Source organism: Lissotriton helveticus, chromosome 4_1, assembly GCF_964261635.1.
Source record: "Lissotriton helveticus chromosome 4_1, aLisHel1.1, whole genome shotgun sequence".
Classification (NCBI taxonomy): Eukaryota; Metazoa; Chordata; class Amphibia; order Caudata; family Salamandridae; genus Lissotriton; species Lissotriton helveticus.
The window spans coordinates 1,110,704,414-1,110,730,218 of record NC_136063.1 but is presented as its reverse complement, the minus strand read 5'-3'; positions in this window follow the sequence as shown (position 1 = coordinate 1,110,730,218).

Genomic DNA, 25,805 nt, shown 5'->3' with positions numbered 1-25,805 from the left:
ATATAGCCACACACGGCTAACTAAAATACCATAGTGCATAATACAGGTCAGAGGAAATTTTAAAACCATCAGGGATAGTTAGGGAACTTTGAGGATTTTTTTAACCTTTGAAGAGTCCGATGCAATCTAACTTACATTTTTGTCTTTTATTAACCTATGTGGCAATAACTGAATTGGTAGTTTTCTTCTTGTTGTGGAGGGTGAATCAGTTCCGGAAATTTGAGTTCATCCTATTCTCTTTGTATTTTTATACTATCATGCTAAGATTGATATGTCTGAATCTGTTCCAAAATTTACACTCAGCTAACTAACCAGAATCCAGTTGTGGATCTGAGTTCCTGAGAAAATTCTGTCTTGGGGTTAATGACTTGAGAAGTTTCTTACCTCTCCTGCTGCTTAATAAGAACCCCCGACCAAAAGTTGTGGAGACAAATATCTGCACTTGCGCATTCAGGCTGGCCTGTATCTGGCTGTTCTATTAAATGGTGCTGAAGTAGTGAGGTGAAGGAGGAGTTGTTGAGGAGGAAAGAGGGCAGGATCTTTGAGGGATAAAGAGAGCAAGGGAGGGAGACCTGGAATGCCAGCAGCTCTTCATCTAGAGCTCGAACATGGGAATGTAATTTGTTAATAAAGCTACCTACATTTTTGTTTTGATTAAAAAAACGAGGTTTCGAAATGAGCAGCAGTTGATATCTTCAGTAAGTTTCTTTCGACTGTTTACTCAATCACAAACGTGACGGACGTCTTTTCCACCTGATTAAAAGTGCCATAAGATATAATGTACTTGTGCTAAAGCAAACAGGATATGCATCATTCTCCCGTTGGATTAAGCCATCTGCAAATATCCTAATGAGGCCATTTGTCTTGAATATTTGAATAGGAGAACTTCAATTGGAAAATCGATTGATGGGGTAGAGGTTTGGGGTAAATGATTCTGCAAGTGATTTGGTGACATCCTTCAACAGGAGTCGGGAGGGGAGAAGTGGTTAACTTTTACATTAATCTTAACATGCCTAGTTTGATGCCAGGATAAAGCCAGTTGAATTGGAGTCTTAAGGAAAAACAAATCACAAGCTGGAAGTGATGGCTCTGATAAAGTGATACGTTTCGTCTGATTAGAGTTCAATAAGTATACAAAAAAAATTATAAGTTTAGTGTTGCAGCTGTTCTAAAGGTGAGTGCTGGTATTTGTTTGTGAACTAAATGATTCTTTTGATTGTATGAATTACGACTTAAAAGTAATTTTCAGTCTCTATAACCTTTGGGTTTAATATATATTTTTAGATTCAATCACCCTGCAGTGAGAAAGTTTTCTATTTCCGTCAAGGACTTCAGGGTCATGTTTTCTGGCACACGCTTTTAACTGCTGGCTACTTGAGCAACTAATTTGTTGTTTTCACTCCTGCACTCTTTGGCTTTCTTTGTGATGGTAGGGACCTGAGCTTTCACAGCTTTGGTCAATGCGCTTTAGATGTGACAATAGTGCACCTTGCTTTTTTAGTGCTTTAATATAATGAGAAGATTTTGGATGACCTGCTGCCGGTCAACATATTCAATGGTGTACATGTGATTTTTCTGCAGATCTTCTATATGTTTTGGAAAGGTAGCTACATGGGTGAAGATGAAAAGTAGGGTGATTACATCACTTCAGGTCACTACAGACACTATCTCCACTCCTGAACTTTTCAATTACAAATCAATGTTTTAGGCGTATTAGTTTAATATATTGAAAGGGCGCTAAGAAACTCTACAGCAACCTGAACAGATTAGGTGACCACATAAAAGTTTGTGACTGGAAACAGTGTCCATAATGACCGTGGAAGAGGGTGGTCACCCTATGAATAGACCATTATCTAACCAACAGATATGGATAATACAGAGTGCATTGATAAAAAGATTAAAGAAAGGCTTGCATCTAGAATCATAGATTGGGCGGGCAATATGTGTGAATTATAGCTCCATGAACATGGCTAGTGTGTCTTTAGCTTGGCTCTTTCTTATAACACAAGGCCAGAGACAAACGGTTCCAAAATATCAGGATTTTCTTTCACAAAGTAGGCCATCTCTTTAAGATGATTTGTGATGTTTCTCTGGAAGCGGAAGTCTTTACTGGGCACCTTGTAGATGATTATATTAGTCAGTAAAATGCTGTCTTATAGAAGGAGCCTGTTTAAATATTGTTGAAATGGCTTTTATTTGCAGTGAATAACTGGAAACTGCAAATTTAGCTGAGGATAATCAGAAAATTGTCACTGGAAAATCCGGAGTAAGTTTTCCTTCTAAAATGAGGTGTTTTTTTTAGTGCAATTTTCAAATAAATAATTTCAGTGGCATGAAAACAGATTTGTAATGGGGGGGGGGGGTCATAGGCCTTTTTAAGTATCCTTCAAGAGACACATAAGATTCAGGCATTGTCTTTAGGCAGCAGAGAAATCTCTCATGGTCAGCTGTCTAACAGAAACTTGGTACAGACTGGTCAACTATCCCTCAGGTGTCAGGGGCGGCCGGGTTGGCGACCGAAATGGCCGCATGAGCTGCAGCTCCATGTCGACCTCGCACTCCCTGACACCAAAAAGTATGTCGATTATGCTCAAACCCCCCAACATGTCCGAATTCAGGGATCGGAAGGTTCACGGACAGTGAAGGTATGATAGCCGCGCCGGAAAACCAAAAATTGAAGCCGAAATGAACTTTAATGAATCGGGGCTTCGACCAGCAAGATGGCGGCCACCAGTTTCGAGCAATGAAACAAAGGAAGCACCCTGTGCATCGAAGCGCTCTTGAAGAGAAGCGACGTCCAGCAGAGCATCGGAAAGCATTTCCAATGCTGCTCAATAAGAGAGACTGAACACAACAACAGCCCCTCCCCCCCCAGGCACTGTACTCAGGACTGCGTATATCGCTGGGCGAGGCTGTGGAGTCCGAATGCGCCGAGCTGCAGACGTCTCATTAAAGTTGAGAGGTCTGCGGAGCGCTTATCCAGCGGGGGCTGTCGGGAGCGTTAAGTGGAAGTGTGGAATAGAGCCGCAGCCTTAGCCGGACCCTAGGTGCCCTACGGCCGTTTGCATACGGTGATATAAGGGAAGGCAGGAGCACCGCAGATGTACCCGCACGCATCTAAGCAGAATTGTACTTTATTAAAATTCGCCGCATTGCCAACATTGAGGGGACTCTCCCCATAATTAGCAGCGACAGCTAGGCAGGCATTTTTGAGGGCAGAAGAGGCTCATAATGTTATACCGAGCTGGAGCATGGCCCAGGATTAACAGACACTGCACATTCCACCAGGGTGCCCATCCCCCCCTGGAAACCACCAGATCTTGCTCGGTAGACTAGAGGAATCTGGGATAAAGGGAGAGGCCTTGCAGTGGATGACTAGCTTCCTTTCTGATCGCTCCCAGACAGTTAACCTGGGACCTTACAGGTCTAAAACCAAGAAGCTGACCAAGGGAGTACCTCAGGGATCTTGTTTAAGCCCTACCCTATTTAATATCTATGTTGCTCCCTTGGTCGATCTTCTGAGGACATATGGGTTCGTGCCAATATCATATGCGGATGATCCCCAGCTTACCTTCTCTTTTGACAAATCCTCCACAACAGCCCAGACCACCTTCTCCTCCGGCATGCTAGCAATATCTCAGTGGATGTGTAATAACTTTCTCCAATTAAATGCTGGGAAGACAGAGATTATGCTCTTCTGAGAGGCCGCATTGTTGTGGACACCAGAGTGGTGGCCAGGGGAGCTGGGTGTCTCTCCCACCCCAAAGACATCAGTAAAAAACTTGGGGGTTCGCATTGAGCAGAGTTCGAACATGAAGGAGCAGGTGACCCATACGCTGAGCTCATGTTTTCATATGTTGGTTCTGCTGAGACAAGTATTCCCTTTCCTCCCAGACCATACACGGAAGACTCTTATTCAGACGCTAGTTCTGAGTCGACTCGACCACTGTAATGCTTTATTGATCTTGACTAACGAGGCCTCATTAGACGGTTTACAGATAGTCCAAAATACAGCAGCACAGTTGGTACTGAACGCCCCCTACAGATCATCTTCGAATCCACTGATGCGGCAGCTACACTGGCTTCCGGTGCGCAAATTAATAAAATTCAAGGTTTGCTGCATCGTTCACAAGGCGGTGTTTGGTAGTGGTCCAGTTTATCTTGCAGAGAAACTTAGCCAATATACTCCCCTTAGAGACCTTCGATCTAGCTCTAAATACCTTCTCAAAGTTCCCTGGATTATTAAGTCCAGGACAGGGGGGAAAGCTTTCTCGTATCGTGCCCCTCGGAACTGGAATTTGCTCCCTATTACACCGAGGCAGTGCCTGGACCATCTTCATTTTAGAAAGTCCCTGAAAACATTTTTGTTTTAGACACCTCACATTGCACCAGCAGCTTCATGTCTGTCCACAAGCGCAGAGATACCTCTGGGGGTGATTCATGCGCTATATAAATAAATAAATAAAAAATAAATAAAGTAATAAGTCAGCATGCTCCAATAACCCGGGAGGCACCACAATGAGTCTTTGGCTAACAGGACCAACCACTAGAAGAGCCAGAAAGCAGATCAAATAAACCTGCTACACTATAAGTGCACACTCACCACTGTTCAGATGTGCTTTGGGCTATCTCTTGCAATGTTAAGAGCTACCTGACCAGAACTTACAACGCCTGCTGGGAAAGGTGCATAAATAACTCTGGCAAAAGCAACTCCACTTTGACCCTATCTCAAAGACGACCACCCAGCAACTCACCTTGATGGCTGCGGAATTAGCAACTAACGCCACTGGCGGCTCTGTTCCCCCAGACAACTCAGCCCTACTCCCAGAACTACGCTCCAGATTCAAGGCGCTCAAAACCAGATTTGACTCCCTTGATATGTGACCTTGGGACATATGTAGGTTGCCATTTGCGAATCGCAAAACGCTTAAATTCTGCAAATTTATGTGTTTGCGAATGCAAATCCGTGAAAGGGTATGTAGGAAAGAAAAGTAGCATGCAAAATATCTTATCGCAAAATTTGCGATTAGCAAAATTGAGAAAAACTGTTTTGCGAATAAATGTGCGAATTCGCAAATCTGCTTATCGGTAATTGCGTAAATCGCAAATACCGTCACGCAAAATGCGAATTCGCAAAATCATATGTAGCAAAAATTCGCAAATTGCGATTTCACAAAAATTGCAATTTGCATTTCACAATTACCATCAGCTCTGGCCAGGTGGTAACCAGGTGAAACCTATATAAAGTGGCCCATGATGCATCTGTGGTTTCTCACAATGGCTGGGCTCTATGTTATAGCCAGGAGTCTGCGTATTCGTGAGGATGAAGAGAGAGGGAGACGCCAGGAGAGGAGCTACAGAGCACGCATCACCCTCTTCCAACGCACTGTGGAGGACATCCATGTGCACTACAGGCTGCATCCAGACAGTATTCTGGAGTTAATAGAGGAGCTCACACCCATGCTTCAGCACCCCACACACAGGGCCCACACCATTCCCCCACACATTCAGGTGTTGTGCTCACTGCACCTCCTATCGTCAGGCAGTTTCCAGGGGGTAATTGCTACAGTGGGAGGGGTGTCCCAGAGCGCACTCTCGCGTTTCTTCCATGCTTTCCTCAATGCCATGATGCAGAGGATGCATGTCCACATTAAATTTCCTAACACACAGCAGGAACTTGATCAGACAAAACTTGATTTTATCAAATTGCCCAATTTCCACATGTGATTGGCTGTGTAGATGGGAAACATGTTGCACTCTCCCCCCATCACACAATGAGTATGTTTTCAGAAACAGAAAGTCCTACCATTCAATCAACATCCAGGTAGTGTGCAACGCAAAACATCTCATTACCGATATTGTCTCAAAATTCCCAGGAAGCACCCATGATTCCTTCATCTTTAGACACTGTGCCTTACACCGCAGACTAAGTAATGGAGAATTTGGAGAGGGATACCTGCTAGGTAATTTCATGGCACACACAAACATTATTGGGAATGACTACAACTTGCTGCATCTCACTAAACATATTTTTCTTACTCCCATGTAGGAGACGGTGCTTATGCTGTGCGTGAGTTCATTCTCACTCCCTACCTCAATCCTACCAATGCAGCAGAGCGGAGATACAACAACGCCCACAGATCCACAAGAGCCACTATTGAGAGAACATTTGGGATACTCAAGAGCCATTTCCGATGCATCCACAAGAGTGGAGGCACTCTTCAGTACAGTCCAGAAACATGCTGCAAAATAGTGGTGGCCTGCGCTATGCTCCACAACATTGCCATCAAGAAGGGCACCCCCGTGGAACTGACTGACTCCGACACATCAGATGAGGAGGGACAAGCCCCCCAACGGAGGCGTGCAGGAGGAGCTGGGGCAGCTGCTGGGCGCATGCGACGTGATGACATCACACAAAATTACTTTTAGGTAAGAGAATACACCACAATGATTAATGTTGTTTGCAAAAAGAAAATGTATTTCCTTAAATGCAGGAATAGTAATGTCACACAATGTGAGTGTAACTCAAACACTTCCACCTGTTCTTTTCCACACAATGCCAATATGTCTTTTACTGAAGTCCTCATGGGATGTGTTTCTTCACAAGATTCCATTGTGCATTATGTTGCCTCATGTACGGCGTGAACGCCTTGATGTTGCACCATCACCCTGGTCTGTGTTTTCAGTGCAGTGCTCCACACCTCTTCCCTGACGCCCACTCCTACGCCTTTCAGCTGGTATTGGTGGAGTTGGTATACTACGGCTCGATTGCCCATCGGTGTCAATGCTAGCTGGCGTTACTATGCCCCCAGTTACAGCTGCACGTAGCTGGTCAAGAGAATGTGTGACCTGCACCAGGCTCCTAGCAACATCTTCACAGCAGTGTGTCATAGCAGTTTGCATGCTGACTGTTCTCCTGCAAAGCATGGCTATTGATGTGGATTGTCAGCTCGCAGCCCGGGCAAATTGGTCTAGCCGTGATGTGAGCCGTCGTTGCTCCCTGCGCTGGGCCTGGCTAGCAGCTCTGGTTTCATTCAAATGTGCCTCTGTTGTCGTAGCAATTCGCATGATGCCCACTCTCATCTCAGACATGTGCCTTTTGTGCTGTCCCAGTTGTCGTTTAATTGACGTTATGCCTTTACTTTGCGGGCGCTGCACTTGAAGCATTTGTCCCTCCAGCCCTGCAAAAACAGACTCCGTAATTGTGGTGGCATTGCTGGTGTCCCTCCGTGCCCTCTGTGTGGCTCCACTGACAGTCACTTTGATGTAGTTCTTTGCATTGTGCCCTGAGAAGCCCTAGGCGATACATCAGCCTGTGGCTCATCTTCAGCATCTGTGGATCCTGAATTCATTTGGATTAATGCCGGTACAGTTTTGCGCCTTTTTGTTGGTATTGCAGGTGTGTCAGTAGTGGCACTCTGATTCTCCAGCCCTGCCTGATCTTCTGCTGAAGCGGACACTTCCACTGGTGTAATAGTGGCTTGGGTAGTTGGTGTATCTGTTAAAAAAAAAACCACACATGAGTTGTGTGTTTAAAAAAAAAAAAAATTCATGGAGGTATAAAGTTTATTCAGACACTATGTACATGCCTGCTTGTATTTTTTGGGGTACTGTTCATTTTGTATTTGGAACTGTTACATACATGACCTTTGTCTGACTATCTGCCCCTATGTAGATGACATTTGACTACATTTCCCATAATGCTTCACTGGGTATTACTGTAATCATGGACCGGATTCCTATTTGTGCATGCAAGTTTTGGGGAATGAGTGGGATGGCAATGCATTGTGTGTTATAGGCATGCATCTTACCTTCAGTTGTGTCTCTGCCTTCAGAGCTGTCCAAGTCAGCCACGCCCATCACTGCCTCTGGCCTTAGGGTTGTCTCCACCAACTCCTCCATGGGCGTCGGCTCTGGTGTTGTGGAGCTTCACCCTCCTGTTGTTTTGTCTTCTGCCAATCTCGTGGCAACCCTCTCCTTCGACCTCTGCCTCATGTCATACCACCGCTTCCGGAGGACGTCAGTGGTTCCATGGGTAACACCAATGGCATTGTCCTGGATTTCTCCTCATATCTTCCTCTTCCTTGCTTCAGGCACACGGAGTGAGGCTTTACCAAAAAGAAGATCATGGTGCCTCACCACCTCCTCTGTTAGGACCTCTAACTCCCTTTCAGAAAATTTCAGGGCCCTTTTCCTGGGTACTTCTTCAGCCTGCTTCTCTCCACCTTCATTTTCAGCAGCATTTGGATCCATTTTTGTAAGTTTGTGCTCTGATCAAGAAACACACACCCTCCACTCTGTCTCTCAGCCAGCAACTGACTCTTGGACAGGTGCAGGCAATTAGGTGCAGCATGGAGACTCACACTTCCTGGTTGTGATGTCATCATCCTGCACATGAATTGCACTTTCCCGTTTTTTGCGATTCCTTAATAGTGAATTCGCTAATAAGGAATCGCAAATTCAGTAATCGCATAAAAATTCTGCGAATTTTTGGGAATCGCTAAAAATTCACAGAATTTTACCTACATACGATTTTGCGATTCGGAAAGTGCGATTCGCGAAAAATCGCTTTTTCCGAATCCCAAAATCTGGATTACCTACATATGCCCCTTAATGTACTGGGCGAGCGCATCGACCGACACGACAAGAGGCTGGACAATGTGGAGCGCCGCATGTCAGACTTGGAAGACGGTGTAGCACAAACCACCAAGTGAGTCGACCGACTGGAACATATACTAAAGACGGTGGCAGCAAAGAACGAAGACTTGGTAGCAAGAAGCAGGAGCAATAACATATGCGTCAAGGGAATACCGGAATCCACCAATACTGGAAAACTGGATCGATTTGTCGAGCAACTGCTGACAGACCTTTTCGGCACGGAACACTTTTCAAGCACCTTCACCGTGGAACGCGCCCACAAAACACTGGGGCCTCGTCCTAACCCGGGACTGGCATCTAGGCCGATCATGGCACATCTGCTACATTTTAAAGATAAAGACACTATACTACGGCTGGCCAGAGAAGCAGGGACATTGTTGTGGCAGGGCACTTACGTGTCAATTTACCCAGATTTCACAGTCTTGGTTCAAGAAGCTAGACGCAAATGTGTGCGAGCCAAGGCAGCGGTCCGGAAACTGGGTCTCCGCTATGGCATGTTATAAACCCCCGGCTCTGAGTAGATGTGAACGGTAAAGTAAAATTTTTCGACACCCCTGAAGAGGTCCATACGTTTTGTAAACATCACACAGGAACTAGAGATGCGGACAGCAGATCTTCCCCAGGTGGAGCCTCCCAAGTAGCGTCATCAGGGACTAGTGCAGATTTATTCATGGCCTGCTGAGGCGCAATACTTAGATGGACAAACTGATAAGCATCTGTGCTCATATAGTCAGAGAACCGTGGACGGTAATTATATGCCAAATGACACTTGGGCACAACTAGAGAGTTAAGTTTTTATGTAAATAGACCCATAATATTAGAGGGGTATCATTATTCATTATTAGGGAGGTCCGGGGTGCCATGTGGTGTAGCCACCTCCCCTTGCTTGATCGCAATGCTACTGATTGGGAGAGATATGTCATGTTGGCAACCACTGCAACAGCAGTTATGGGGGGATGGTTTTTGGGACATTGCCCAGTGAACAGCGATGTATGTCAGTACAACGCGATCTAAAAGATCGCGGTACTTGACAACGCTGTTTTTACAACGCAAGTCATTACAGCGACTTGCGTTGGATGGCGCGGATTTTGGAATCTTATAATTTTATATTCCAACACCAGTCCACGTAACAGTAGGGAAGGTGTTGGAATATAAAATTACAACATTCCTTGCCCAACAGCGCCATCCAGCGCAAGTCGTAGTAACGACTTGCGTTGTAATGGCAGCGTTATAAAGGCACTGCGGTGTAAACACCGCGTTGTTAACGATGTTTCCAGTGAACAGTCACTGTGGAGGCGGGGTGTAGTGTTTTACCATACATTGGACGCAGCTTCACTACTACACATGCTACTTTGTTACACAGATACAGGAAAGCAGACGTATTGTACATGCGTCACTTTTCTTTCTTTTACCCAAAAGTTTTTATTGGAAGTTTCAGGGTTATATATCATACAAATCAGAAATTGCAATGTACATACAATCAATACTTGTAATTACACATCATTCAGCATAGAAATGCATTATGTCCCATGGTGGTGGTCATTCGGGACGATCTTGAAGACAATGTGGCAAAACACCATGCAGCCTTCCTAGGCTGGGTTCCTGAGGGGCTATAAAAAAGGAATTGGAGTCGGAAAGGAAAGGAAAGGAGTAGGTAAGAGGAAGAAGGAGAAAATAGAAAGAGAGAACAAAGGTTAGAGGTGAGATGTAAGAGGTAAGAAGCTAGATGTAAGATGTAAGATGTTAGATGTTAGGTGTTAGATGGTCCACCACGATGCGGCTTAGCAGTCCAGGTCACGAGTGACGGGCTATTTAAGCTGTGAGAAAGTATGGTCTGCCCCCCGGAAGCTGTGGGAAGGTATGGGGAGCATGATGAGTCACGGAGGTTTATGGGTTTTGAAGTAGATATCTAGTGAGATCCAAAGTTTCCTTTGTGAGGATCGTCCCGGTGTGTTTTGTAAAGTGATGTTATCAGCTCCTCAGAGGTTAATCACCCAGTTTAGCCAGCAGGCATAGCTTGCCTTTTTGGTGTTTTTCCAATTGTTTAGAACGACCTTCACAGCTTCCGTAAGGAGGAGGTCAAGGAGTGCCCTGTCTATTTCTGGGAGTTGGGTCTCTTTAGTAAAGCCGAAATTAAGATAGGGGAGTTCTTTGGCAGGTGAGATATTAAATACTTTGTGGACGAAGTAAAATACCCTATCCCAAAACAGTGAGACACAGTCGCATTGGAGTATGAGGTGTTCTAAATCTCCTTCTGCCCGCTTGCAGTTCCAGCAGAATGCGTCAGGGCTGAGTTTATGTGCATATAGGCGAGCCGGCGTCCAGAAGACTTTATCCATGAGCCAGAACTTGGCTTGTGATAATGTAGGGCTTATTTTATGGCTTGTGCAAGATCACCACGCCGTGGACCACTCCAGCTCTGAGATGGAGAAGGAGGCGACTGACGACCAGAACTGCGTTGTTTTGGTATTTAATGTTGATGACTACGGGCTCAATAATTTGTATAACCTCGAGACCTGGTGGCCTATTTTATTTAGAGAGGAGTGAAGGAAGAGCTGGGTGTTTGGATGTCAATCCCGCTTTTGTAATGGCAGTTTTAACGTTGAGGAATATGTAGAAGTCGGAACTATCAATCCCAAAATTCGATTGGATTTTTGTAAAGGGTAGAGGGTAGCCATTGTCATAGAGTTGATGGGGGAAAAAGATTCCTTTCTTGATCCAGGTTGGGTTGAATAGTGGTTTACCTTTGCAGGTGATTGAGGAGTTTTTCCAGATCGCTTCCCACCTAGATTTTCTTATTGTTGAGTCTAACAGTTTATCTACTCTTAGTAGGGCTATTTTGGTGTTGGTAAATATGGGTTTAGAGCATGGGATCTGATTCGCTTTCATTGAAAGGATCGAGATGGGAGCATGCCTTCCAGAAGCGCTTTTTCGACATCTAACCACTCCGGCGAGTAGTCCATTGGGGGGGACAGCCAATAGGATCCTTGTTTCGCTAAAAAGGCAATTTGATATCTTTTAAAGTCAGGGAGGTTGGCTCCGCCAATGGATTTATCTAGTTTCAGTTTTTGAAGGCTGATACGTGCTTTTTTCCCTTTCCAGATGAAATTGTTAATAGTTTTATCTAATTTATTATGAAATTCTTGAGACAGCATTAAGGGGAGCATGGTAATTAGGTACTTTACTAGCGGTGTAATCATCATCTTGATGGTCTCCAGCCTACCCCACCAAGTGATGAAGCGGGGTGACCATCCGTCTGGTTGAGTGTTTATTTTTTCGAGAATGAGTTTCTCATTATGTAGTAGGGTCTCTATGATGGAGCTTCCAAATTCTATACCCAGGTATTTGTAGTAGTTGTTTTGCCAGACTAGACCTGATAAGCCTAAAGATTCTTTATTAGTAAATATGTTGAAGGGTTTAACTTCAGATTTATCCCGATTCAGTTTGTAGCCTGAATGTTTAGAGTATGATTCTATAGAGTTTATCAGTGCGGCTATAGAGGTATCAGGATTTTTAGTGACTATCAGAATATCGTCTGCGTAAGCAGCAAGTTTTACTGCTTTATCCCTGAAGTTGATGCCACTAACATCTGCGTTCTGTTGTATGTCGCGGAGGAGAGGTTCCATTGCCAGAAGGAATAGAGAGGGAGATAATGGGCAACCCTGTCTAGTTCCTTGTTCGAGAAGGAATGGTTCTGATAGCGAACTGTTGATGGCAATTCTAGCCAAAGGGGAGGCGTACAATGACATGACCATATTAATAAAAGTCTCACCCATGTTGAATATGTGCATGCATTGGCGGAGGAAGAGCCACGACACTCTATCAAACGCCTTCTCCGCGTCCAGGGTGATTGCTACAGCGGGGGCATTTGAGATTTTCGACTTCTCCAGTACATGGCATAGGAGTCTCGTATTGTCGTTAGAAATTCGATGTTTCAGGAACCCCACCTGTGAGTTATTTATTAGGGCGGGTAAAACTTCGTTTAGTCTGCATGCTAGAGCCTTCGCGTAAATCTTGCAGTCCAAATTTATGAGGGATATTGGTCTATAATTCTTAGGGAGTAGGGGATCTTTCCCGTCTTTGGGGATCACTATTATTGTCGCTTCACTCATCGTGGGGGTGATTCTGTTTGACAGTGAAAATGAGTGGAACAGTTTAAGGAGTCTTGGGTTAAGTTGTTCTTCAAAAGATTTATAAAAATTGTCCGTGAAGCCGTCAGGCCCCGGAGCTTTATTGTTCTTTAGTGTTTTGACTGCGGAAGAGATTTCTGCTAAAGTCAGTGGGGCCCCTAGTCTGGTTTTGTCAGTTGAGTTTAGATAGTTGTTACATTCTTCCATGTTGAATTGGTTATTATTTTTATAGAGCTCCTCATAAAAGGACTTAAATGTGTGGAAAATGTCTTTCTGTTTGGTTTTGGTGTTGTTGGACTGATCCCTAATAGATGTTATATGGAATTGCTTCCTTTTGTGTTTAAGATAGGAAGCAAGGAGTTTCCCTGCTTTGTTACCCTCACAAAGTCTTAATGCCTTGAATTTGTTAATCCATACTCCTGCTCTTTTACTAAGGATGGCGTTGTATTTATATTTCAGGTTCGTCAATAGGTCGATGGTAACTTTATTGTTCAGATAACGGGAGTGTTGCAACTCTAGTCGCTTGATTGTTTTCTCTAGAGAGTCCAGTTCGGAATTTAATTCTTTATTCATACGAGCCCTGATACCTATCAGCTTACCTCTTAATGTGGCCTTGAATGCGTCCCATACTAAGGCGGGGTCTGTTTCTGGTTGTGAGTTTATCTGAAAATATTCTTGTATGCATTGTTCTATGCTTAACATGTTCTCTGGCACCGATAGTATCTCATCGTTGAATCTCCATCGTCTGGGGGGGATAACAGAGTGGGAGCCTGCCAATTTCATATGGATACCTGCATGGTCCGACACCAATATGGGGGCTATATCAGTTTCATCGATGAGGTGTGTATGAGAGTCGGATATCAAAAGGTAATCAATTCTTGAATAAGAATTGTGAGGAGGGGAGTAGAAAGTATAGTCACGGCCATCTGGGTGTTGGAGGCGCCATGAGTCATGTAGGTGGAATTTGGCACACATTCGTTTCAATGCCTCGTGGGCGCGTGGGGGTGGTATGTACTTTTGGATTGCCTGTCTAACAAGGGATCTAATGGTAGGTTAAGATCTCCCCTGACCACTAGTAATTCATCTTGTGGAATATTTTCAAGTTCTTTCGACACATATTCCCAGAATTCGGGCAGGTCTGTATTAGGGCCATAGATATTTGCCACATAGATATGGTCCTCGTCTCTTTGAAGGTGTGCAATACTCAGTCTACCCTCGGAGTCTTACGAGTCTGATATCAGGGCTAAGTTTGCCTTTTTAGCAACCAGGGTGATCACCCCTCTTTTCTTTTGAGTCGCGGGGGAGCAAAGTGTCAGTGAGATCCAGTTTTGTTTAAGATTATCAGCATCAATCTGGGATAATTTGGTTTCCTGCATGAGAATTATATCCCCTTTAGTTTTGGCTAAGTAATTTAAGATTTTTTTGCGCTTGACGGGGTGATTAAGCCCCTTAACGTTTAGCGAAACAATATGTAGAGAGGCTGCTAAATTCTTATCTGAAGCCATGGATATATGTTCGGATTAGTATGGTGATGGGCCGCCACGAGATTTCGTGTGGATATGGTCTTGCTGTAACGTGGATTTCCGCACACCTAGGTAGTCCGTGTTTCATAGAAACTCCAATAGATAGCGCTGCAAGCCTAGTACGGCCTTGGGATGCGTGGCACACATCGCAGTGGTAGAGAGTAATTAGTAAGTAAGAGGAAGCTGTGAAAGTGTGAGTAGAGAGAGAAAGGAAAGAAAGAAGAGTAAAGAGTAGATAAAGAGTAGTACATAGCAGAGATAAACCTGAAACAACCGTTTTTACAACCCTACAGCCCCCCAACTGAGTCAGCCCCCCTTGACACCCCTCTCCCCTCCCACCCCTCCCTCCCCTCCCTCCCTCCCTCCCCGAAACTCGAACTGAAGAGCTGGGACAGCAGTGCTGTCGGCGCCCGCACAGGGACATATGTAATAGAGAAGGTAGATGACCCATTGTGCGGTATCATTCTGATATGTTTTTTCGTTCAAACATCTTGATAAAGTTCTGATAATATTAAGAGATAAAGCAACTTAAGTACATTCCACTTATATCATTTAACCATTTAACTTAGCACTTTGGGCACTCCGAAGGATGTCTGACGTAACGCCTTATTTGAAGAAAATTACATAGGTAATCAAAGAACTTCTAACTTAGAGAGCCCCTCGATATTTGCATATGATAGATAGAATTATTGCAAACAGTTTCGGTTATGAATAGGTACAGTTAGGCATTCAGGGAACTTGTGGAAGGTATAGCCTTTTATACGCAAACATTATAACGTATGTCTATGTGTAAACAATAAAGCGTGTGTCGCTTGCTTAAACGTAAGTAAAACAACTACCTAGTAAATCAACCTCGTATTACAATCGACTCACATCAGATTGTCGGTGATAGTTAATGTACATTAAAACTCTCATCGACTTATAGGTAGCAATCGTATTGAAAGGCACAAGACAGTTGAGCACTGTAAGTAGTGCAGTGTAGTGCTGGAGCCCTCCCATACATGGAGCAGATCAGTAGACTTACATCTTATAACTAGGAGAAAGACAGACTAAGTGAGGTGAAGACTTGACACAGTGATGTCTCAACCCAAATTATATTTTTCGATCTCTGAGGCAACGTTCAGACTGTGAAAGACACTGAGAGGCTAGGACTGATCGTTAGGGCTGGAGTAGCAGACCATCTGAAGTCATCTTTCATATCACAGCGTTTAGACATAACTGTAACTATATGACTGTCTGTAGACAATATATCGTATGTCGCTTGTTTAGTCCCACAGCAGATTTTCAACAGGCTATCTGTATTAGCTGTTGGTCATAAGAACTCTAGACACTTATAGCTAGTGATAGTTAATGATAGCTAATGTGGGGCGCAAGTCAGTTGAGCACTGCACGTAGTGAAGACCATATTTACAGATTACAGAGTTCAAGCAGTGAGTTTAAGTCTTGTCTATGGAAGACAATGAGAGTCTAGGACATGCCGTTAAAGGCCGTTAGAGCTGGAGTGGCAGGCCGCCTGTATTCACCTTTCATATTTCAACATTTGGACCTACCTGTCAATACGATCATTGACGACGAGGGCTAGAGATAGACCTAACTGCCTTTTTCTTGGGCATCTGTTTTTCTTTTATTGGATTGACTCCCATACGTGTCCATTTCTTGTTGAGGTTTGACGCTTAGGTAGCATGCTAAGTCATGCGGATTGGTGAATAGATGGGAGCGACCATGGTCTGAGATCTTGAATTTCGCCGGGCCTGCAAAAGAGAACTGAATATCTTTCGCCCGCAATTTCTCTCGGAGTGAAAGGAAACCTTTCCGTATTTCCACCGTTTCCCTTGAATAATCCTGGGTAAATGTGATTCTGTTACCTTCCCAGCTGATGTTGTGGTTTGTTTTAGCATACCTTAGGATGGCTTCCGCTTGCTGGAACCTCAGTGGTTTGCATATGAGAGGTCGAGGGCCTCTCAATGTGCGGAGTGGGAAGGTCGGCACTCTATGGGCTCTGTCCAGCTCCAATCCGTGCTGGAACAGTATCCCCGTGACAGAAGGTATCCACGCTTCCAGAAAGGATATGCAAGAGTCAGCGTCCTTTTCTGCATTTTCTGGGACCCCGAAGATTCGCACATTTCCTCTTCTGTTGCGATCTTCCAATTCTGAGGTTTGGCGTCTGAGATCGTTGGTGGTTGTTTGGAGATGCTGCGTAATTTTAGCGCCGTTCATGGACTTGTCTTCGATGTCGCTAATTCTTTGCTCTGCTTCGTCTTGGCGTAGAGATAAGGAGTTCATGTTTGCCCTGATCGCGGTTAGTTCAAGTTGCATCGCGTCGGTGTTGCATTTCGTCGATTTGGCTAGCTCATGCACGTCTGCCAGCTTCCTCAAAATCATGTCTAGTGTGCTAGCAACGTCACCCCTGTTTTTGATAGGTGAGTCTGAGACGGATGTTTCTGGTCGTTCCTTCTTAGTGTTTTTGGAGTCCCTGTCCACCATTTTCAGTAATTACTTGGTGTCTAATCAGTAGGAAAGTGGATCGGTAGCGGTTGAACCACGACCGACTGCAGAATCAGAGTCAGACTTATGTGTTCAATGGCTGGGAGTGCACCTCTGGCAGTTTTGCTTTTCTTAGCCCACAATAATCATGAGATCCTATTTTGTAGTGGGGCACTAGTAACACTGCTCAGTGCCAGGGGGACAGGGACGCTGAGCTGTGGGCCGGGTCGCAGGTGACAGAAAAGACCTTCCGTAGCTTTCCGAATTGATGCGTTTGTTGCAGGCCACCCCGGAAAATCTGGATAGGCTGGTTGCAGTTGTTATAGTGTGGGCTCAGTGTGTCCTCCTCTCAGTTGCTGGACGGCGTTGACTGGTGTTGCCTGTATCTACTGCTGGGCGCTATTAGGGCTGAAGAGCAGTTATGGGCTAAAGCTGGCTGTTTTTTATGATGGCTGATCACTGATAAAATGGTGCTGGAGCGATGCTCCTCTCAGTTGCTGGACGGCTGGCTGCAGTTGTTATAGTGTAGGTTCAGTGTTCCTTCCTCTCAGTTGCTGGATGGTGTACCTACTGCTGGCGATATTCGGGCTGAAGAGCAGTTATTGGCTAAAGCTGGCCGTTTTTTGTGATGGCTGATCGCTGAAGTGAATTGCCAAAAGAAAAATCGCCGTCTCAAAACGTGTGTAGGTCCACCATCTTGAGGTCAGGCGCGACGTGCTGGGCGATGGTCTGGGAGCCCCTTTTAACGTGTGTGTTGGGGGATGTTAGAAGGAGCGGCAGACATAATTTAGTATGGGGACATTTAGACAGTCCCGAGAAGCCCCGAGCAGGATAGCATTGCGAGGAGGCAGGCTGCGTTCGTTGCAGGGTCTGATCAGGACGCCATTTTGTAGTCAGGCAACAGTGGCGCGAGTCAGGTTATTTTGCCTCCCGTTGCCGTGGCTAATCATCGGGACCATCCGTGCACCATCCTGGGTGTGGGTAAATCAAGCGCTCACCTCCGGTGTAGAAACCACACTCTATCTGGGATTTGCTAGCATCGGAGCTCCTCCGAGTCAGGAGCGGAGATCGCGATCGCAAGATAGCGGCTGGTTATCGGGTCCCCGGACTGTCAGCCTGATCGGCTATAAAACTCCTTTCAACGTCCGTAACGGAGTCGCAAATCACATTTCCCCGCTCACCAAATCAAGCGGTTGCAGATGTCACCGATCTGAGTGACGCTCGGGCTCTGGGTCGCACTGCATCAGGATCTGATTCTGTCCCTGTGCGGAGCGGAGACAGATTAGGCGGCCATTTTCACCGCCGTCCAAGCCACGCCCGCCAAGCGTCACTTTTCTGACGTGGCTCACAAGATAGAGTTAAATAGCAGCGCTAACATGACCCTACTTACTTGGAATGTCCGCGGGCTGAACAGCCCTAAAAAATGCAGATTAGTGCTCTAGTATATACGACAACACACAACAGATATAGTCTACATACAAGAAACACATCTAGCCCCACAGACTGTGCCGAAATTTGCATCCACCTGGGGGACTCACCATTTTTTCTCCAGCTACAATACAGACCCCAGGGGGGGTAGCTATTCTGATAAGCAAGAAAGTGCCATTAACGCACATAGACACAATATCAGATTCAGGAAAAAGCTTCTTTGATTGTGAAGGGAACAGTAACAGGGCATAAAATAGCTCTGATCAAAGTATACGCCCCTAATGTGGATGATAAAGCTTTCTTTGCACACCTGCAGATGCTCATCGGTGATATATCGGCAGACCACATATTATTAGGAGGGGACTTAAATATGTTACTGGAGCCCCTATTGGATAGCACAGCCAAATCCCCCGCACACAACCCCGGGCCCACAAGGTCCTCCAGGAGGTGTGCCAGGAACACGATCTAGTAGACATTTGGAGATTCTTGAACACTACTCACACAGAATACACCCACTATGCGCATAAACATGGTACATGGACCAGATTGAACTATTGGTTACTCACTAGACCTACAACAGCATGGGCCCAAGGCGTGAGGCATTTACCCCGTACCTTATCAGACCACTCCCCAGTGTCCCTTTCCATACAACTGCCAGCAGAGGGTGGTTTCAAGAGAATATGGCGATTCCCTACTATGGCTTTGAAAGACTCAGTATTCCATGACGAGCAAGCACTGCCATTGTGGACTACTTTGCTAATAATGCCGGTCCTGTCACAACATATGCAGTGCTGTGGGAAGCCTTTTAAGGCATGTGTGAGGGGAGTTTGCATATCTACACATACAGGGGTGTTGAGAGACTTGAGGAACAGGCTGATGGTGTTAGAGGATAGACTGCAGACACTTGACAGGGAACACATGACAAAGGAAGGTGTAACAGGGGCAGCCTACTTACACTGCAGCACAGAACTATTGGCAGAATATACTGGGGACGCCAATAGAGAGGCGCTCTATCTAGGAAAATACACTGTTGCCCGCAGGTACGGGGAAGGAGAGAGACCGGGCCACACCTTAGCGAGACTGCTTAAGCCCGCTATATCCAAAACTACATTACTAAGCTCCGCGACGAAGAAGAAAAGGTCATAGCTGGTAATACTGACATAGGACACACCCTATTGAAATACTACACTGATTTATATACATCCAAGTCGGGTTCTAATATTCCAGACATTACGGCGTATTTAGATGAGATTGCTATGGTGTGGTTGCTGGAAGCCCTCAGAGAATTTTTAAGTGAACCAGACTCAGTCAAGGAAATCCAATAGGTAATTGATGCAATGAATGGCTCTAAAACCTCTGGACTAGATGGACTCCCCGGAGTGTTTTACAAAACATATAAAACATTTTTAGCCTTGTATCTCCTGGAGGTATACGCCGAAGCACTAGACAAAGGCACCCTCCTACCCTCTTTCAGAGAAGCGGTGCTGATACTCCTTCCCAAGCCAGTCACAGACCCGGAGAAGTGTGGCTCTTTCCGACCACTGTCACTTCTAGACTTCGACTATAAAATATTGGCGAAAATGATGGCACCAGGCTGTTGGTTTAAATGACACAAATCATTGCACCTGCTCAGTCCGGATTTGTGCGACATAGATCCACAGTACTTAATCGTCGCACCTTTTTCTCAGTGGTCAATTGAATAGATTCAGCTACACCAGCAATAGCAGCTTTTTTAGATGCTGAAAAGGCATTTGACACTGTGGAATGACCTTTGTTACATGCGGTACTGGCCAAAATAGGTATGCCTGAAAGTTTCACAGACTTGGTGAAATTGCTTCATACAGGCCTGTCAGCCCGTATTCGCTACAACGGCACCATCACAGAGTCATTGGCAGTGACAATGGGCACCCGTCAGGGATGTCCCCTGTCTCCTTTACTGTTCATAATAGCCATGTACCCCCTCATACGCTATTTTCAAAAAGACCATTTACATAGAGGGCTCCAATTCAAACATGGTCCGGTATTAGTAACCCTGTATGCTGACAACATAGAATTGTGTATCAGGAAGCCCGAAGAGAACTTGGTACCAATACTACAAGAAATAGATCGTTTGGCACCCTTTGGGGCCTCAAAATCACTTGGGCGAAAACAGCTGTATTTCCTCTGACAGAAGTACAGAACCGCAAATGTGGGGACTACCCAGTCCGATGGTTTGACACAGAAACTAAATACCTGGGTATCTACCTACACAGAGACTGGGAGCAAGTTCTGCTACTAAATTGTGGCCCTGCTATTAATCGACTACAGGCCCAAGTAGAACAGTGGATTCAGCTTCCACTATCAATGGCAGGCCGCATTGCCATTATTAAGATGGTGATACTCCCTCCCTTCCTCTACCTATTCACCAACATCCCCATTCCACTAACTAATCAGTTTTTTATACAACTCCGCTCACACCTTCTAAAATTGATTTGGGGAGGGAAACACCCCAAGGTTCAATGGGATATTCTAACTCTCCCGTACGAAAGGGGAGAGTTTGGGGTTCCGGATATGCTCGCATGAGAGTGGGCTCAGTCAGTCACTCGGGATGCCACAGAGCTGCCGAGGGGTAGGATTTATGTTACGATATCATAAGCGGCCACTAGACCGCAAGATATTGATCCCCAGGATGCAGTCTCATGGGGCACACAACATGTGAAAGAACTGGACCACAACAGGTCACCCCATTTTATCGCTTCATTGTGGGCCGACTCAAGCCCAGAAGCAGAACCTATTAGCCTATTTTTGCTATTAGGTTTTAGGATTGTAGACATATCATACTTATTTAGAATTGAGCATTTTTAGTAGGGATCACTAGGGGTCCTGAGGAGTAAGCAGTAGGGGACTGCTTACGAAACATGTCATGTCGACCAGGTAGTTAACATACTCTGTTCTACCCCACGAACCCCTTTTTACTGTTCCCAGCTAGGGAATCCATTAAATTAATTTTTTCCACTAGCCAGGGAATTTTTAACCTTTTTGTATTCACTCATCTAGGTCCCTACACCCATATCACTTATCACCCATCACTGCCCTAACACCACACATCACGAATCAAGTGCTCCCGCGTAGTCCGTAGGTCACAGCACTCCCCGCCCCGTAGAGGGACGGGAAGACCCCCATGATGAAGCATGACACTAAGGGATTCTTAGTGTGTGAGGGGTATTTTAAAAACACATAGTGCTCTCTATTTGCCACCCGCAAAGAGAGTTTCTCTCACTGCTGTTTCACTGCAAAGAATAAAATATAAATGCCACCCCCTTTTTTTCATTGATAGAATCTCTTTGTTTTTGCGTTCCGGATATGCACCTTTATTATTTAGTAGCGCAAATTGGATATGCATACCACTGGCACCACCCGGACGCACGCATCCCTTATGCGAAACCAGAACCGGACTTGGCATACCCCTTTTCTCAGAACGCAGTTCTTCCGGTAGGAATCCCATGAATATCATGAATCCCATGAATATCCCACAGGATATTCAACCAATGTCTACCAAAAGTTGGGCATGGAAAAAATTACCCATGAGAACGGGAGGAACCACACTGTATTCACCTGCTCTACCACTATTCGTGAACCCCTGAATACCGCCCACAACAGATTTTGGGATCAAACGCACACTAGTTCAGTTAGGACTAGAAACCATTGGAGATTTGTTCCCGGGAGTTCACGTTTTTATCCGCTCCGAAGATCCATGATTTGCTGCAGCCACGTTCATAGAACACTTTTTGTTAGCTTGCATACAAAGCTCATTAAGAGATGTGATCCCTACCTATCCACTCGAACCTACAGATTTCAGTCCACTTACCACAATAATAACAGACAATAGCGGAGAACACATTACTTTTAGCTTATATAAAACGTGTCTTGTGCTGGTGCCGCAGCGGGATACTAAAGTTAGAGATGCATGGGAGGCAGACATTGGACAGCCACTCATTGACAAAATCTGGAAGAGCTGCTGCAAACAGACTAAGCTAGTCTCCTGCAATCTTAGGCATAACTTGTTACATTTTAAGATTCTTAGAAGGGCCAATACTATGCCGCAGCAAATGGTTTGGATTAAAAGCAAGTCTTTTACGCATAGTCCCAAATGTAATTTACAGGCAGCCTCCTTCATTCATATGACATGGTCTTGCAACACAATCGCCTGATTCTGGCAAGAAGTCTTCAACTTAGTACACAGATGGTGGGGACACACATACCAGTAACTCAATTGATAGCATTGATGGGCTTTGTTGAATTACTGCCCAAAAAGGTAAGCAGATTCACAGGACAGCAGTGTTACAGGCAAAAAGAGAAATAGTACTTAGCTGGGGCACTAGGCAAAAACCTACTGTAAAGGGCTGGCTTAAAAGCATGTTCTATTGCGACACCACTAGTGAATTGTATGCAGAGTTACAACCCCCCATTTCGTGGCCCAAAGATATATGGCAACATCTCCGAAAGTACCTCCGGCTGCAAGGCACACAAAGCACATCTAACAGCCAGGCTGAACACGGAATGAGTCAGGAAACATAGGCAGAAGGGAGGCACACACAGGGTCAGAGGGATCGCACAGAGCCTAACAATGAACACAACTCCAGGAAGGGAATGAGCATATAGGAACAGGAAAGGAAGAGAACTAGGTCTTGCATTGCAGAATTACAACACGGAATAAAGATGGGAAGGTACACACCCATATAAGTGTGTTGCAAGATGTTGATAATCTTTGTTTCTATTTGAAAGCTGCGAGAACTGTAGATCTGTGATTACGCATTGTACATCCATGTATGTATGGTATTAATGGAAAAGGTTAAATAAAGGTTTAAAAAACTATCCCTCAGGTGCCACCTAACTTGCCTGCTTTGAAAATAGACGTCTCTAAGTTTTTTTTGTTTAAATCTTTTTTTTGTCATTTACAACTTTTTATGAGGCACTACAGCAACAGATCAACAGCACCGTATTTCAGAAGAAAATACAATAGCAAATCATATGCTTCGGACACAGTGGTGATAGCATGTGTGTATTATGACCAACATGTGTATACTCCGCTATCCAGTTGTGCTGTTCATCGCTGATCTATGCGTGGTGCAGTGCTTCTCTGAACAGTGGACAGAGGGTACAACAAAATGAGGACAAAATTACTCTACAAAGGGAAGGGGGTAAATGCCCTCGACCTAAGGCCTCACGATGTTGCATCAGTTGAGTAACTGCTTGTGGTGTGCAGTAGGATCCTATTATACGCCCGGCTGTGTAGAGATTGAGGGATGCCGTCCTACCTGGGGCATTGTAGGGTGACAGCTGTTGGTGGCATCGGAGCTGATTAGGCCTCTGCCTGTGTTCTCAGCGGGTGTATCTATCTTCTGCAATACATTTACAATGGTTCCCCAGTTGATAGCCAGGGGAAATTTGTGAAGCCGCAGCAGGTCCTCCCTCTGCAGAGCCACGCCCTCTGTCCTGGTCCAGTTGAGCAAGGACCGACGCCATGCCCATGCATGGGGTGCCATAGGCGCCTTCCATCATTTAATAATCAAGTGCTTCGCTGTGACTAGGCCCAAGTCCAAGAATTGTGAGGTGACCTTGTGTTTCCTGCCCCTCTTAAAAAGGTGTAATATGTACACCTCCCAATGAAACGTGCCAAAGTGGTCACTATGTGTTGGACTTGGCCCTGCTTGCAGGGTCATCCCGAAACTTTTTGCCTTTCCCCCTAGTTTGTTTGCTAACTTGGAATTGGTAGTTTGAAAGGAAACATAATAAATATGTAGGTTTGATATGTGAGATGGGAAATAATAAATACTGCGCAATGGTGTGCGCAAGTTATTGTTACCATTGTGTAAAATGTCACTTTTAAAATGGACGCCATTTCTGTCTGTTTGTGCCGCCTGACTGAGGTGGGTTGGTAGTCTAGTGTTAAAGGGTTTGAAGTAACAGAGTGCCCTACACCTTCCCCACAGTGACAGTTGGAACTGGAACTGCCAGGAGCCTTCTAGAAGCTTCCAGCCCTTTCTGGTAGGTGGGTTGAGGGGTGTATAAATAGCGGAGCTGGGATGCCATGTGCTCAGTCTGAACGTGGACTTGACTGTGAGGGAACATACTGCCAGGAGGTACCGCCGCAAGGGCCTGTGGGCTGGCCCCTGTGCCCATCTGTTCCCCCTCTACTGTCCACAGGGCCAGTGAGAGCCTGTACTGGAGTGCAGACTGTATGCCAGGAGGAGTGCCACGCTATGAGGGTTGCCTGTTTCCAGGAACAGCTGTCTGATACTGATGAGGGCCCCCTGACTGCTGATCTGACCCTGCATTACCTGCCTGCTCTTTCGCCCTAGCGCCTCGTGAGCGCTCTACTTTGTCCGCCTGACTGGCCAGGAGGTGAGGAGCGTGGGCGCTACACTTAAAGGACTGTACTCCCTGCCTGAACCCTAGCACCTTGTGGGACCCTGACTGCATGCCCTGCGTAAGGAGAGCACTATAGTCAAGTTGCCAGGGGTCAGTGAGCGCTATATTTGGTGGGCGCTATACTTTCATTGACTGTTTCCTGCCTGCTCCCCTAGCGCCTCGTGGGCGCTGCCTCTAGCCCCGGCCCAGGAAAAGAGGAGCTGATTCCTGTAGCGCTGTGCTTTCCAGGTGCTTTATTTGAGTTCCCCCACAACTGCCTGCATATGTTTGCCCATTTTTGCTGGCGGGTGCCTGCCCCGTGTTATTGTGGCCTTGTGCTTATTGGAAACGGCAGGATCACCGCCGCAGGCCGTGCCGCGTGCCTGCATATTCAAAAACAAGCGGGTGCCCACCCCACACTGGTGCAGAGAAAATAATCACCGCCGCATCCCGGGGAAAGAAAAAGGAGAGTGCTGCATCTTGCCTGCCTTTGAAAATAAGCGGGTGCCCACCCAACATGTGCGCTTTGTATTCGGAGGGAGCCTACCCCTCGTTGCAGAACAGAGAAACTGTCGGAAATCACCGGCACGGGAGCACCACGAGGGCTTCCCTGTGATGTCAGGGGAGCCGCGCTGGGATTGGCGCCAGCGGGAGCAACTCAAGTAAATCCCGCCCTGCAGAGGAGGAAGTGGGAAGTGCGGAGCCTCGCGAGCTCTGCAACGAAACCCCGGGTCCCAAGAGGGGGCCTGTTGTGAAGCCCAGCGGAGGGAGGCGCAGCGACTGGCAAGCGCGGCTCCCGAAGGTCAGTGAGAGCCCCGCATATGCCTCTGAGGAGAGCCTGGCATGAGCCCACCCCGCCTGCGTATTGCTGCGCCTGCAGCAAGAGAGGTCTAAAGCCTGCTGCCGGGAGTCCACCGAGACACCTGAAGCCCCAAGAGCCCGGTGAGTGGGGCATTGGGGGAACTGGTGGCAGGGAGGGGGCAACGGGGCACATTATCGGTGCCCGCCCCAGGTGATCCTTCCAAGAGAACCGGAGTGGCTGTGTGGGCTTTCCTGGCTGCCCCGCTTAGCAGGTGGCAGCTGCAACATTGGGGATACTTCGACTTCAGAGCCCCACTGGACATTGTCAGGCCAGGACTGACTTTACGCCATTGCCCCGCTGGACAGTGGGCAGTGGCAATGATTGGGGCAC